The following is a 16,862-nucleotide window of genomic DNA, read 5'->3' on the forward strand; positions in this document are numbered from 1 at the left end:
AAGCCAGGCTCCATTCTGTTTATCACCTTAAATTTTATGTTGCTAAATTTGCATGCAACTCTTGTTTTGTTTTATTATTTATGTCTGGGACAAATTAGATCCTTTTGTTTTTAACATGGTGCTTTCAATTTGGTGAAGAGCTTTTTTAAACTACACATATTCTCTCACTTTTCTTGTTAAATGGCCATATCAAGTTGAAGTGCTTTTGAAGTAAGACATTTTCAAAGCACAACAAAACTGCTGTTATCAATGGGAGGAAAAGAACATTAGTGTAATGGCAGGTATTGTGTAATATTTCTACTGCATGTAATTTAAAGGCGGTATAGTGAAAAGTTGTATTAATTGCTATCTCTACTTTCAGAATGCATTACCTAGTGCAATGGTGTTTTTTAAAAATTGATTCTTAGAAAGTTGTAGCTGATTGGTAGTAAAAGCTTAGTTTGTGTGCTTTGTAACAGGTGCCAGTAAGACGGCGATCCCACAGGGTTGCTGCCTTTTAAGAATCTAATGCCTAAGCCATGATGATCTGATTTAAGGTCCATTATCAATAGTCTACTACTTATATCTGCATGATCATGGACTGATTGATACCGACTTTGTAGCCATGTGCTCCATAATGTGCTGTCAGGAAATGCTGACAGTTACAATGAAGGAACAATAAATGTGGGGCAGCAGTAATGTAAAGGTCCAGCCTGGCTGTATGAAAACTGATAGCTAGGATATTGGCTCCTGTGTTACCATATACACCAGTCCCTTTGAGGATTTAGCTGGTAAGTGAATTAAAATGGTCTCCAGATGCATAGAAGAGGGGGAAAAAAATCTTCATTTAAGAAACTTGCAGAGTTTGCCAAAACACTGCATTAGAAGAACACAGAAAACCAAAACAGCACACACACAAAATCCCGCCTTACTCAAAAATCAGAGAATATCTAACACTGCTGGAAAACTGACACTTGAGAGATTGATACACAAAAAGAACACTATATCTATTTTGTGTAACTATAATCTATATTATGTACAATTTAAATAAAATATGAGTAAGTTTGTATGTTAATTTCAATTGCTCGACAGGATATATTTTCATTCATGCTTTAATATGGTATCTGAGCATACTCATAATTTTAATTTGCCCTTATATCTTTTATGCATATATATGTATCATCAATTAGGGAGAAATAAACAGTTCAGGATATGTAATTCAATGCAGTGACCCTAGTTCTATATCATTATTCTGCTACAACTCCTACTTTGCTGAATTAGGCCTAGACATTGATTGCTGCTTTTGACCCATTGTGTTCAATAGGAGTTGTGTCTGTGTGAAAAGAACTGGGTTTCATATGCATTATGGGAACAGGCAAAAATGCATCCTCAATTCATAATATCAGTTTTATCTTGACTTAAGTCTAATTTATAGTTAATTTGTGAAGTGCCACAGATAAAAATAATTCTAGAGAAATAAAATTTCTACTGTGTTAAAGGATCGAAAAAAGTCTGATTTTGTTTTATTCCCACATAATCAAAGAAATTCAAATGTAATGTTGAAATGTTTTCCTTAATCTAATCTGTTACATATTACTGTTGTTATTATTTGGAATGTAAATGACTATTGTGCTCTGAGGCCCATATCAAAATTGATGCCTAGTTGCATAAATTGCTGTGCAAATATATGAAGAGATAAGTTCTTTCTTGAGGAGCTGGAAATCTAAGACTTTTTCATACTTTTAGAAAAATATAGAAACAACATTAATATGTGTTGATAGTTTTAAACTTTAAGTTGTACTCAAACAAAATCACATTTTTAAAACAAAACAAAAAACCTGATGTCTAGTATAGAAATTAATTTAATACTGCATTTCATTGAAAAAAGTCACCAATCTTTAAACAATGTGTTCACGGTAACTGACTGTGATAGATTTTTGTCCATCAAGCCAAAAAAGAAAAAAGGCTGCTAGTCATTTGAATTGGTTTATGAGAATGGGAAGGAGAAACTTGACCGAATGGAGCAATTGGAGTTTAGTGCAGCAGAGAGACTCCACATATTATCCCTTTTTCCAGATCCCTTTAATTCTTAAATGTGGAAAAGGCACTGGGGCCATTGCTGAGACAAGACTGAGAATGGGGACAGCAGATAGAAGCCTTCCCAAATAGGTGGAAACAATTAAGGAAAGAATGACAACCTGCATTGTATGATTTATTACCAAGTATTCCCAGAATGCGGTAAGTGAATCAAGTTGCTGCCCTATTAAACCCCATCCATTGCATCTTGTCTTTTTCCCAGCATGACTGGAACAATGAGCATACTGAAAACCTCCCTAATCTGCATAGTGACACAATATCCTGAATCATCATTAAATATAGTTTAAAATGTTTCCTCCTTTTAAACTATCAACACACTACACCATAACAGTTCCAGTGGCCATTACATATCAATATCTAATTAAGCAGTCCTTAGTTACCAGTGGGAGCACTCAATGACTGTAACAACTGGCGCAGCATCACACTCATTTCAGTGCCAAGCAAGATCTTTGCTAAGATCATTATTCAGCAGATTGTAGACGCTGTTGATAAATCACTGAGGAAAGAACAAGCTGGCTTGTGTAAAGGATGGGGATGTGTAGATTAAATGTTTGTACTGCGTAACATCATTGAGCAATGCATTGAATGGCAGAGGCAGTTGTTCATCAACTTTATTGATTTCAAAAAAGCCTTTGACAGCATTCATAGGGATAGTCTTTGGTATATTCTGAGAGCATATGGAATACCACAACAAGCTTATTAAGAGATTTTATAACAATTTCACATGCAGCATGGGGAACAATGATCTACACTTCGAAGTTAAGAGTGGAGTAAGGCAGGGATGCGTCATGTCTCTGATGCTCTTTAACTTAGTCATTGACTAGGTTATGTGGCGTACAACAGAAGATGAGCCAAGAAGCATCAGATGGACTGGCTTCTCCACATTAGAGGACCTTGATTTTGCTGATGACCTTGTGCTGCTCTCCCATGCACATCATCATATGCAAGAGAAGACAAATCGACTGCACTTTCGGAAAACAGGTCAGACTAAGAGTTAGCCAGAAGAAGACAGAAGTCATGACCCTAAATATTGAGGCACCAGCATCAGTTAAGATTGATGTCCATAACCTATCTATCATAGAGAGCTTTTACATACTTGAAGTATTATCAGGCAAGATGAAGGCATCTGAAGCGATATCCAGAGCGGATTCAGTAAAGCCAGTAATGTGTTCATGAGTCTGAATGCTGTATGGAAGTCATCACAGTACTGCGTCCATACCAAACTGAAGTTTTATCAACACTAACTATTATATGAATCAGAATGCTAGCAGATGATAGCGTATGACCTCAATAAATTGTCGACTTTTCACACCAGAAGTCTTTGGAGGATCCTCCATATTTTTTGGCCAAGAATAATTTCAAATCAGGACCTGCTTGTGTGGTGCAAAAAAGATGACATGTCTACAGTCATTATGGAAAAATGCTGAAGATGGATTGGGCACGTGCTCAGGAAAGATGGAAGCTCTTTAAGATTGCTGTGCACTGGACCCCTGAAGGGAAGCAGAAATGAGGACGACCCAAGACAACATGGTACCAGATGACTGAAGTAGAAGTGAAGAGCATGAATCACACTTGGGGTACTATTGAGAGTCTGGCCAGAGATAGACAGAAGTGGAGGACCTTTGTTGCTGCCCTATATGCCAGTGGGCATGAAGGGCAATGAGGATGATGATAGTAACCAGTGCACAAATACCTGACAAGATAATGCATAGCAAATCCAAGGAAAGAGAATTATATTTTGTATTTCAAAGCCTACCTACTGCTCCATAATTTGAAACTACAAGGCCAAATCCCTCTAATCTTAGTCAAGAAAATGGGTTCATTGTCTTCATTATGAGTGCCTGACTGAGTAAGGCAAATATGATTTGGCCCACGTGCTGTAATGGTGGTCCCTCACTTATTTTAAGATAACAAGTGCAAAACATTTGGGTTTTTTAAACAGTAAGATGTTTTTAAATGATCAATGCAAAAAAAGCTTTAAGCTCTCTACAATTTCCACCACAGTTATAGCTTTAAAATGCCTCAACTGTTACTGAATTCATTAAAAAAAAACATTTTAGCATATCTTGTACAGAATGCCAAGAATCAAACAGAAGCAAAATTTTAATGTTCACATTATAAGCCTCTGGAAGTAGGGATGTATATTGGAAACACTAGCAGACCCTGAAAAACACTTACATTAACAGGCCGTGGTACGAGTAGGGACCCATAATTAGATCTTTTGTGTGTTTGCAGTTAGCTTAAAAAAAAACTTCTTAATTTGTTATAAAAAAATTAAAATGAACTAGCAAAAGGTAAATTATGTTTTGAAGTTGACAGCAAAAAAAGAATTTGCAAGAATGTTCTTACTATTTGAATTTATTTTTATTATATTTATTATGGTTTCATTAAAGATATCTGATTGACTGAAGTTTCATTCAGAGCTATCCAGCTGACATCTTTCTGAAATGAAAAGATCAGCATAATGAATTACCTTTTGGAATGATAGACTTTAGGTATTTTTTGTACTGAGAACTATTCAGAATAAGAGACTAATATGGATTATATTACACATTGTGGTAAGATATTAGATTTTCATAGGTAAAACTCTTTAGTATAAGTGAAATATAAGATTATTATTCCCTGAACTCTGGAATATTTTCAAGTTCATATATGGTACTATGTAAATGTATTCTATAGTTTAATAGTTACATTCTTCCATAGCGAGCAATTGTGTAATCTGAATATGTTATGCATAATATGCAATGTTTGCAGCATTCTGTTAAAAAACCTCCTCAATTTACAATATTATAAATATTATGTTAAATTTATGTTGACTTCTAAAAAAGTTAGATCACCATAATCTGTGTTTCAGCATTTGCAAAGAAACATACTTTCCCCCTACTTTCTTTGTTTATACAATTCCCTTTTCTTTTGATATTCAGTATAATACTTTCAAGCTGTAAATGCTCCTACCTGAAAATCACAATTAAAAGTGGAAGATAAATGTCATGCTCAGTCTTATCTTTTATGCAAGAAATTAAATTTATACTTGATCTAGTAAAGCACTCATAATCTATAATGGGCCAACAAAGCAATATATATTATTTTTAAGATGCTGTGGCATAAACCTATTGCACACTGGAGGTCACCCTTGCTACTTACAAATGTTTTATATTTTTGTAAAAAATACAGCCATTTTAAATTTCAGTATACACAAGGTGGCTTTCTATAGTATTTTCAGCTCAACTCAAGTCCATATTTAGGGCTATGAAAACTCCATATTCAGCTACTCATAGTACAGAGTGGGGAAAGCCATTTGTAAAACTGCAGTCGGATTCTCAAGTGACTGGTACAAATAACATGAAGATTATTGGTATCAAAATAGAAACTTTGGTTTTTTATTCAATTTCTTGTGGAGAGTTTCAAGTGCATTGTGTATTTCTATCTTATGATACACTGATTATTGAAGAAATTTCTAAATTTTGCTCTGTAACATATGAAGTATAGAACTATTCAACTGTAATGATGACTACTGAATATATTAGATAAGATACTCAATGCTGCATTAAAGAGTTTGCTCAGTAATTTACTCCACTGCCTCTTGATGTTATTCGTATGGTCTAAAATTGTGCAGTAATAATTACTTTTATTTATTTACAGTAAACAACCTGTGAGTTTTACACTTCATTAACCAGGAGAACTTTGTATATTCAAGATCAGAGCAGTAAAATCTTGGGAAAACCTATGTGGCATGGCTATAGGATGAGTTAATCTAAAATCATTGTTTGCACTACTCGAAACTTCCTGGTGAACAGAGGCTAGGTGCAGCCTAAGCAGGTTGCCCAGAAGTCCTCTTCAAGAATCTCCAACTGCCACCTCATCCTCCTCCAATTAAACTTGCCTTTCCTCAAGCACCAGCATTCAAATTTAAATAAAAAAATATTTCTACAATTTTGTATTGCAGTTATACAGTATTTTAGCTACATTATGGGTTAAATAGGCTTTTGTGGGCTAGCCTGGGAATCTAATTATCATTTATGGCATTTTTTTCTATGGAAAATGCATTTGGAACTCCAGACAACAGACTAACAAATGAACTTTTGGAACACAACTTATTCATGAGTTGGGGGGGTCTTCCTGTAATATTTTCATAATTGCTCTAATGCACCATTTATCAGTGTGGGGTTCCTGACCTGCAAACAGATGTTAGAGGTGCATGACCAATCTATTATTATTATATTACTCAATGGGAGAAGTTATTGACAAGGGAAAGATTAAGAGCCACTGTCCTCATATTTTCATTTGTAAATTCTCACGTGATGTTATATGAGCTCATCCTATGACCATGCCACACAGGTTTTCCCAAGATCTCACTGCTCTGATGTTGAACACACAAAGTTTTCCTGGTTAATGAAGTGTAAAACTCACAGGTTGTTTACTCATTAAAACAAATCCCATGTACAGCCACCTAAGCAGTTCAGGAGAGTGAAAAAAGAGGAGATATTGAGAACCAGCAGCCAGTTATTATTTGTTTGTATAGTGGCAGAACCTAAAAGATCCAACCACAAAGATGGGCTCTTTCCCAAACAGTGCATGATCTAAATAGATCTTACACTCTAAACTAATGTACAGTTAAGCTCTCCCAGTTTCTCTGAACTAACACAGGTTACACAGTACCCGGTGGACTTCTCAGTTGCAGTAGTTAACTGGGAGTCAGCCACCACCATTCAGACTCTCCTCCATCTTCCTCATGCCACTCCATTCTATGCTTCCCACTTGTACCAGAAGCTGTGGGGAAAGAGGCACAACTGAATACACTGGTCTTATCCTCTCTGGTGATTCCTCCGTGATAGGAGACTCCTCAACAGGAGGAGTTGCAGGTGGTTCTGATTGGGAGGCAACATGGTGCAGAGTAGGTCAGTGAATATATCTCTGAGTATTGATTATGGCCTTATGACTTTTTGAAATAATATGTTTGGTCCTCTTTCTGCAAATGTTGGATGCCAGTGCTCTAGATCACCATGTTCCCAAACTATCATTACAAAGGCATAGTAGAAAGTTCACTTGCAATTTGTGATTTTTAGTACAGATATTATAAGGGTTGCTCCCAGTTACCCATTGCCTGCTAATGTGAATTTTCAGAGTATAGACATACCTCCATTTGATAAAGTGTACTTTAAAGGATTCTATTATGTTATTTTTCATATTTTCTAAGATTTTAAAAATGCATTTTCAATAATTATCCTTTGGAAGCTTGAAATAGAATTGTTTTCATATCAAAATATGTTCTCCTATGCAACAGAAACAGTGCTTTGTTATTACAGTTGTGTTGCTCTCATCAGTGCTGACACAATAAAGGCTATGGTTTATGTGATTATAATAATTTGGGCCCTTATTGCAAAATGACCCATATGGCTCTATGCAGTTCCATGAAAGTCAATGGGGTCTGTATGAGTAGCCATCTTCACCTACATAGTATTCATTGCTGAATGGGGGCCTAATAGAACAATTTGAATCACATAAGAAAAAACACTGCCCTATCTGTCATCCAACAATAAACTTGATCATATTCCATTCTATTTTACAACATTCCATATTTAGTGCTTCACTAATTAATTTCTAGGTAAATGCAATTTGACCCACATACTAAAATGTCCAGGTCAATTCTTTCTTCACTGGGGGTATGTCTACACAGCAAAGTTACTTCAAAATAACAGCCATTATTTCGAAATAACTGTACCAGCGTCTACACAACCAAACCACTATTTCAAAATTAAATGAAAATAGCGGTGGGCTTATTTCGAATTTGGTAAACCTCATTCCATGAGGAATAGTGCCAATTTCTAAATTGCTATTTCGAAATAAGCACCATGTAAATGCTTATTTCAAAATAGGGGGCCTCCAGCCCTTCCTAGGGTGCCCTGGGGGCCACTCTGGGCACAACCAAGAAAACTCTTCTCCCTCCCCCCATCCCCATAGCCTTAAAGGGGTTGACTCTGGCCACAGTGCCTGTGCCAGCTCCAAGCCTGCCAGCGCAGAGCCACGAGTTGCTGCACCTGACCCAGTGGCCCCAGTGTGAGCCAGGCAGCCAATGCCAGCCAGTCCTCCACCGCTCCCCAGGAACAGTCTTCCAGCTCCCAGGAGCCTGCCAGGGGCCGGAAAAGGCTGGCACCTGCCTGGTCCAGTGCGGAGATCAGGGACCTAATTTAGGTTTGGGGGGATGCCTCCAATGTCCATGATCTCCGCACTAAATGGAGGAATGCAACCATCTACAGGCGGAGTTGTGGCAGGCGTATGCTAGGGCCACAGGGGGCAGCTCCCAACCAGGGGACCCAGACCCTTACCCCTATTTTGATGCCGTGGACCACATCCTGGGCGGCAGGACAGTCCGTGCCCCCCAGGTGGTCACTGACCCTGGGGCAGGGCTTGCTGCCTGCTGCTGCTCCAGCCCCTGCTCCCTTCCCAGCTACCACTCCTCCTCCCACTCCTTCTCCCCCTCCTGCTTCTTCCTCCCCACCCTCCCCACGCCCCCAGGGACGTTGAAGCCCCCACACCCGTGGTGCTGGGAGACAGGTAGGCCAGTGAGACTCCCGACCCTGAGCTTCTCCTCCCCCTTCCTCCCCTTGCCTCCCCCTGCCAGGTCCCTCTTCCCAGGTTTCCCATTCCCCTCTCACCTTCTTTCCCCAGTCTCACCTCAGTTTCATTCCTCCTCCCCCCGACCCCAGTTTTGTTCAATAAAGAGGCTTTGTTGTAATGAACACATGTCTTTTATTATACAGCAGGAAGGCGGGGTTAGGGAGCTGTAAGTGGAAGTACATGAGGGAGGAATGAGGCACAAGCCCCCAGTGGGGCACATCAGGGAGACTGTTACTGCCTGCACAATGTGCTGCCAGGCTCGCAGCAACAGGTCCAGGAGAAGCACCAGAGTGCCCAGGGGCGGCTCTGGCTCCATGCTGCAGAGTGCTGTGGTGTCCTGAGTGAAGGCAACCAGAGCATGCAGAGAAAAAAATGCTTTGCTGTCCCTCAGCGAGGTAGGCAAGCAAGCAGGGAAACCTTAGAACCAACTGTCTGGGGGGTGGGGTCCCTTTAAGCACAGGTCTCAGATAGACTCAGGCAGCAGCCACACAAGGAAACTCCTGACCTGATGCCCTGCTAGAACTGGTTCCGTCCAGCCTTAAATGCAATTCAGTATCCTATCAATGTGGACTCACTATTTCAAAATAGCAAAACACTATTTCAAAAAGCATTTTGTGTTTAGGTGCGTTATTTCGAAATAAGCTATTTCTAATAATGCTGTAGTGTAGACATACCCACAGAAATGAAGCTCAGATGAGAATTCTTTACATTTATACACAATAACATTTCTTGCAATATTCTAACTTTTATTATAGAAAATAGCCCATATGCTCCTTTTGCCTTTCCCTCCAGTATGCAGTATGTACTGGGAGTACAGCAGTACCTCAAAGAATTCTGACAGACCTAAAGTTGCAACAGAAGCCACAAACATCCATGACATGTGGAGCTATGAAATGACATTCACTATACATAGTCTTCAGTAACCTACCTGAAACTACCAACAAACTAGCTGCTACCTTCAAATGTTCTAGTAGCAGGCAAAACACAGGAAGATAGAACATGTGTGATATAAAACTAGTGTTCGGTTAGGTCGAACGTTTTCAAGCAGAAATCTGCTACAGTGGAGTAATCCGACACTCCACTTTATCTGACCCTGCAGCTCCCAGGGACTTTGTCCCATGAATACTTTGTCCCCGGAAGCCGCAGGGTTGGATACAGCATAGGCCGAGAGAACAGACCCACTTGCTGTCCCGTTGCTCTCTAGGGCTATGTCTAGACTGCAAGCCTCTTTCGAAAGAGGCTCTTTCGAAGATACTTTCGAAAGAGCCTCTTTCGAAAGAGAGCGTCTAGACTGCACGTTGAACTTTCGAAAAAGCGGCTTGCTTTTTCGAAAGAAAGCATCCAGTGATTCTGGATGCTCTCTTTTGAAGAAGCCCTATTTACATTGAAGAACGCCTTCTTTCGAAAGAGGAACTTTCGAAAGAAGGCATTCTTCCTCGTGAAATGAGGTTTACCGCCATCGAAAGAAAAGCCGCGTTCTTTCGATTTAATTTCGAAAGAACGCGGCTTGAGTCTGGACGCAGGGGAAGTTTTTTCGGAAAAAGGCTACTTTTCCCGAAAAAAACCCTGAGTCTGGACACAGCCTAGGAGCAGCTGCTACTGCTCCTGCCAGGGAAAAAGCGGCCCCGGCAGGAGCGGCATCAGCTGTTTCCTTTGCTCTCTTGGAGAAGCTGCTGCTCCTGCCTGGAAGCGTCCCAGCAGCAGCAGCTTCTCCAAGAGAGCAAGGGAACAGCTGATGCTGCTCCTGCTGGGGACGCTTCGTCCCAGCAGGAGCAGCATCTGCTGTTCCCTTGCTTTCTACAGTAGAGTCCGTATTATCTGACATATTTGGAAATCTGACCATGTGTCGGTCCCGTTTAGGTCGGATGATAGGGACTCTACTGTATTCACTTATAAATATGTGCTGTTACAAACTAATTTCACTATGGTTGTGCCAACAAAATAGATATAGCATCATGAATACACAGCATCAAGTATAGTGAGGACCTATTGGTGCTACTGTGATAAAAATTATGATAATTGTAAAAGATGCATTTACTGCTAACCCTCAATCAATAAGAATATCAAAGAGAGGCAATATGGGGGAATAGTCTGTCATTGACTGAGAATCAGAAATGGACTCATGCCCTACCTCCCACAACAAAGGCAATTGTTAAGACTCCCAATAGGGTGGTGAGCAAGCCAATAGGAGTTTGGAGGGTTTCAGTTTCCCTACCAGGGTCAACCATGGGCCTAGTTAGAACACACAGATTTCACATCCATTTTTCAAGGAATTAACAAAAAAGCACTAACTCCAATGAGAACAGATTGTTTTTCTTTGCATTTAGGAAGTAAATAGCAAAGAACTTATTTCAGAGATAAAGTTACATTATATTTGCAAAAAAGGTATGTGAGAATGGTCAAATTGCGGTAAAGCCAAAATACATATTTAAAAAAACCAACCTTTCATTTTATTAACAATTATGTATCCATCAAGATCACAGTCGTATTAAAAAAAATCCTGTAATACACATAAATCTGCTATGCAAGCTAATTGTATTCAGATCATATAGTCAAACTTTATCCTCTCTCACAGGATAAAAAAGATATGCATAATTAGTAAAAATAACTTTTAATATTATCTGCCTGTGTTATCCTCTTAAGGCTCAAAGTCTCCAGATATTTTAAGTGGAGGGATAAAAAGTATACCCAGAACATTCAAAAATAAGAAAACCAATTTAGCTGTGTAGTTTGTTGAAAAAATAGGAAGGCACCATAAAAAAATCTTAGAATTTCTATTCTTTTCTAATATGAACTGAGGCCCTGTTCTCCAAGCTGTTAACTGGAGTTGTTTGTGTTCAGAGGGTAGAGGAACAAGCCTTCATCGCATTAATTCTTGCTTAATGTAACAATTATAAAAAATAAAAACTTGCAGAATAAAAAGGATAGAAGTGTCTCTCTTAGCTTTTGTGTCACCTTTAAGATGCAGAGCCATCAATAGCATCAAATGCATGAGGTTCTTGACAGCCTCAATCCTTCCCTCCTACTAAAATATGGGATGCTTGACAAATATTCAAGTCATTTCCAGTGGCAGAGGTATATTACAATTTAAGAGGTATAATTTCTCAGTATTATTGTTCATTCTAATACAGAAGTATAAATGTTGGCGGATAGATGCTGTCTGTCTAATGCAGAATGGAACAGAAGAAAGTTTAAACTTTGTTGTTTAACTTAACAATAAAAGTAAACCTCAGTAAACAGGTGAGTTTGAACACTAAAGGTATGTCTACGCTGCAGCATTTTTCCGGAATATCAGTCATTATTCCGGAAAAATAATACTTGTGTCCACACTGCAATTGTGTTCTTTTGACAAAAAGTCAATATAACACAGGGCTTTTTCTGATGGTGTTAAACCTCATTCTATGTGGAATAATGCTTTTTCCAAAAAAGCTTTTTCAGAAAAAGGCATGTGTGGACGCGGAAGAGGGAGTTCTGTCAAAAAAAGAGGCCTCCAAGAAATAACACAGATGCCCTGCTGGCTACTCTATCCACACTCATCACAAATATATAGTTCCTCTCCTGGAAGTTCTTAAAGCTGCAGGAGCTGCACCTGATTGTGCGGCTGACACTGCCACACTTCTCCGCCCCCATGGCCCAGCCTCAAGCCCCCCAGGGAGCATGCACAGGGCTCCCAGAAGCCTGCCAGGGACACGAAAAGACATGCACAGCCCTGGTCTGGGGTGGACCACTACGGTAAACCCATATATAACAGGTTTGTCCACTCCTGTTGGCTCGGCACTACCACCGTTGAGTGATGAAGACGACAAGCCTCTCGTTGGTGCTCATACATGAAGGCACCTTAACAACCTAAACAACCTTAACTGCAATAGCAGAAGCAAGTGCAGCAAGCTCTACCCCAATGACAATCACCCCAATGGCTGCCAATGCCAGCCAACTGGCCATACTGGGATCCCTGAGGCCCTTTATAGAGCCCAGTAACTGCAACAGGTACAGCCTCAACTAACCCCACCAGTACCATCTAGGGCCACCTGTATACCATCATTGGACAGATCAGTGTTCCACAAGGAGGACGAGCCAGTTTCAAGTGACGATGAGTCTTTCATCTCTTACCATCCACCAACACACCTCTCATCATCTTCTCCCAACAGTACTACAGCATGAGATGATTTTAAGTCATTCCAAAAACTTTACAAAAGAGTGGCAGACATGCTTGAGGTCTCCCTAGTCAACCTCCCTGAGACTCAGCACAAATTGACCAGTATATTGCACACATCCCTGGCAACTAAATTGCCTCTGACCATGGATCCAGCCCTCATAGACCCCGCCAAAGCTATCTGGCAGACACCAGCAACGGTACCACCAGTCTGGAAGAGGGCAGACTGAAAATATTACGTCACACCACATGAGGTTGACTTCTTGTTCTCTCAGGTTACAGTAGAAGATCTTCCCTTTCAGGGATCTAAGCTCTTCACTGACATCTCCCTTCATTCACTCAAAGACTGCTGGGCCACCTTGAAGATGCTAGGTATTTACATCTTTGCAGTGAAGCACAAACAGGAAAGAAGCTTTACTCAGACCTCTGCCTTTTAGTCAGGCACAAAGACAATTTGATTACCGAAGGAGGCAGCACCAGACCAGACGGAGGCACACCCCTGTCCAACCCTCCACTGCTCAGCCATCAACTTCAAGACAAACATTTTGAAGCTCAGGTTGCACCTTTCTGCTTAAGACGACCCCATCCTGTCCACCTATTCCATCAACATCTAGCACTTTTCTATCATCAATGGTCCTCCATCGCAACCAACAGATGAGTATGGGACGTTATAAAGAATGGATACAGTATCCCCTTTACTCCCTCCTTCCCACCTACCTTTCCCCTCCCTTTTCAGGGACCCGTGTTACCAGAACACTCTGTTCCAGGAGATCGACCACCTCTTCCATCTTGGGGCTGTGGAACCCATCCCACATTGTTACAAGGGAAAAGGGTTTTACTCCCTTTACTTCCTCATGTCAAAGTAGTCGCGGGGAGGGGTGGAGACTGATTCTCAATCTCAGGAAGCTCAACAGATGCATATGACCACAATGGTTCAAGATGGTCACCCTATTCATTATAATACCTGCCTTAAACAAAGAGGATTGGTTGTTGACACTCGACCTCGAGGACGCATATTTCCACGTATCTATTCTCTCAGCACATTTCAAATACCACACATTCACAGTGGGTGCTGCACACTTCCAATATGCAGTGCTACCATTCAGACTCTCCAGAACCCCAAGGGTCTTCTCAAAGGTACTGGCAGTTGTTGCTGTGCATTTACATGGACAAGGGGTTTCCATATTCCCTTACCTCGACCACTGCCTGATAAGAGAAAGCACAAGTCAAGAGGCACAAAGTACAATCTCTCTGACCTGGATTCTATTTCAGAACCTTGGTTTACAGATAAATCTCTCCAAGTGAAGACTCCAGCCAGCTCAGAGAATGGAGTTTATTGGCACTCACCTCAATTGCTTGGAGACCATAGCCTCTCTCCCACAACAAAGGTTTCAGACTATACAGAACTTCATATCACTGGCTCAAGCCAGTCCATATGTACCAGCAAGGACTTGTCTGCAGTTAATAGATACATGGCAGCAGCCAAGTCAGTAGTGTTGCATGCCAGATTGAAGCATTGTTTGAGGACAGCATACAAGCCATGATTCAACAGAATCAACAAACTGATAATCAATCCCAACCAGAATCAAATGCTCCCTGGAATGGTGGGCAGATGCATAAAATGTGTGTGTTGGGGTACCTTTTCACAAACATCTCCTGTCCACGACCATCATGACAGATACCTCTCTCCTGGGTTGGAGAGGCCCTCTCACGAGTGAAGGACAATGATCCCCTCAAGAATGCAACCTGCACATAAATGTATTAGCGCTCAGGGTGGTATTCTATGCATGCCAACATTTCCTACATCACATATGCAATACTACAGTTCAGATTTTTACAGGCAATCAAGTGACAATGTTTTACTTCAACAGATGGGGAAGGGAGGGACAAAATCCTATCATCTGTGCATGAAGGCTGTCCGTCTCTGGACTTGGTGCATAGCACACAACATCTGCCTACAAGCCTCCTTCCTGCCGGGCAAGGACATTCTCACTGCCGATCTCAGCAGGAGTCTCAGTCTCACAAATGGGAAATGGACCCCAGGGTCCACCATCAATTAGTCACTCGCTGGGGGTTTCCCACAGTGGACTTATTTACAACCAATGACAGCAAGAAGTGTCCACAATTCTGTTCCTGTGCGGGCATTGACACGCTCTCCCTGCAGGATGCATTTAAAATACAATGGAATGCATCGCTTCTTTATGCCTTCTCTCCAATCCTGCTCTTCCATCAAGTGGTCAACAAAATAAGATCTCACACAGCCACAGTAATCCTTATCACTCCAGAGTGGCCAAGGCAGACGTGGTCCACGACCTCTGCACTAGGCACAGGAAAGTGGCCGTTAGGGCAGGAGAGCTGCCAGCCTGGCCACCCAGGAGCAGGTGTGCATGAAAATCAAGGGGGTCCACTGAGACCCCTGACCCCTGAGCTTAGAATGGCCGTACTGGGTCAGACCAAAGGTCCATCTAGCCCAGTAGCCTGTCTGCCGACAGCGGCCAACCCTAGGGACCCTGGAGGGGATGGACCGAAGAAAGTGACCACGCCATTTGTCTCGTGCCATCCCTCTCCAGCCTTCCACAAACTTCGGGCAGGGACACCACTCCTACCCCCTGGCTAATACCACTCCATGGACCCAACCTCCATGAATTAATCTCACTTCTATTTAAACTCTGTTCTAGTTCTAGCCTTCACAGCCTCCTGCAGCAAGGAGTTCCACAGGTTGACTCTTTGCTTTGTGAAGAACAACTTTCTGTTACTAGTTTGAAGCCTGCTACCCATTCCTTTCCTTTGGTGTCCTCTAGTCCTTCTATTATGGGAACTAATGAAGAACTTTTCTTGATGCACCCTCTCCACCCCACTCATGCTTTTATAGACCTCTATCCTATCCCCCCTCAGTCTCCTCTTTTCTAAACTGAAAAGTCCCAGTCTCTTTAGCCTCTCTTCATATTGGACCTGTTCCAAACCCTCATCATTGTAGTTGCCCTCCCCTCTCCCACCCTCTCTCTGCCCCTCTCCCACCTCCTTTTCCCAGTCTCCCCCAGTTTTGTTAAATAAAGAGAGTTTCTATTTTTGAACACAATTGTCCTTTATTTTGTACATCAGGAAGGGGGGCTAGGGAGGGGTAAGTGGAAGGAGGTGAGGGAGGAATGGAGTACAAGCCCCCGATGGGGAGGACTGGGCTGGCTCTGGGGGTGGAACCTCTCCTGCAGCCCCCCAATTGCCCCCTCTCCCCAGATGGCAGCCTGCGGCAAGTGCAGCTGGTCTGATGGCCGAGTGCTGTGATGTGCCCAGTGTGGGTACTCTGGGCAATCCAAGCCAGGACTGCTTTGCAAGCGGGGCACCCCTGAGAACTGTCTGCCCAGTGTGGGGGTCGGGTCCCTTTAAGCACAGCCCTCGGCTAGCCTGAGACAGCAGCTCCACGCTCTAAGTCCTCATCTGATGCCCTGCCGGCACTGCTTCCGGCCATCCTTAACCCCAGTTCAGGGTCCACTCTGTGTGGACAAGCTAGTTCGAATTAGCAAAACGCTAATTCGAACTATTTTTTCAGTCTGGATGCGTTAGTTTGAATTAGCTTAGTTCGAATTAACTAATTCGAATTAAGTTAGTTCGAATTAGCGCTGTAATATAGACATACCCCAAGGGATACCACCTACCAGAGACAGCAGCACAGACCATATGATCACAGACCTAAGCAACACAGGTTCAACAGAAGGAGAGCGCAACACAACCAGTCGTCCACCGATCAATCGGCCATGACTTAACAGCAAATTTGAAGATTTGGTCGAGGGTCTGAGGAGCCACCCCAATGATTCAGTGCATACTAAAGTCTACATATGTCATATCCACTACTTCTCCTTTATCCACAAGGCTTGATATCCTATTAAAGAAAGCTATCAGATTGGTTTGACATGATTTGTTCTTTACAAATCCATGCTGGCTGTTACCTATCTCCTTATTATCTTCCAGATGTTTGCACATGGATTCCTTAATTATTTGCTGTATTATCTTCCCTGGC

General features: G+C 41.6%; 1 protein-coding gene and 1 long non-coding RNA gene across 10 annotated transcripts in view; one reads left to right on the plus strand and one right to left on the minus strand.

Moving 5' to 3' along the window:
- The window catches only part of KIAA0825 (KIAA0825 ortholog), a 386,099-nt gene that overhangs the window by 252,983 nt on the left and 116,254 nt on the right, over positions 1-16,862 (plus strand). The gene's annotated exons all lie outside the window — the stretch shown is intronic.
- LOC142829903 (uncharacterized) lies at positions 4,419-14,594 on the minus strand. Its single transcript, XR_012904811.2, has 3 exons — positions 14,487-14,594; positions 6,736-6,846; positions 4,419-4,518 (listed from the first exon to the last, which is right to left on the minus strand). It is a non-coding gene; the product is annotated as an uncharacterized LOC142829903 (long non-coding RNA).

Source organism: Pelodiscus sinensis, chromosome 6 (assembly GCF_052426305.1).
Source record: "Pelodiscus sinensis isolate ZL-2025 chromosome 6, ASM5242630v1, whole genome shotgun sequence".
NCBI classification, from domain to species: domain Eukaryota; kingdom Metazoa; phylum Chordata; order Testudines; family Trionychidae; genus Pelodiscus; species Pelodiscus sinensis.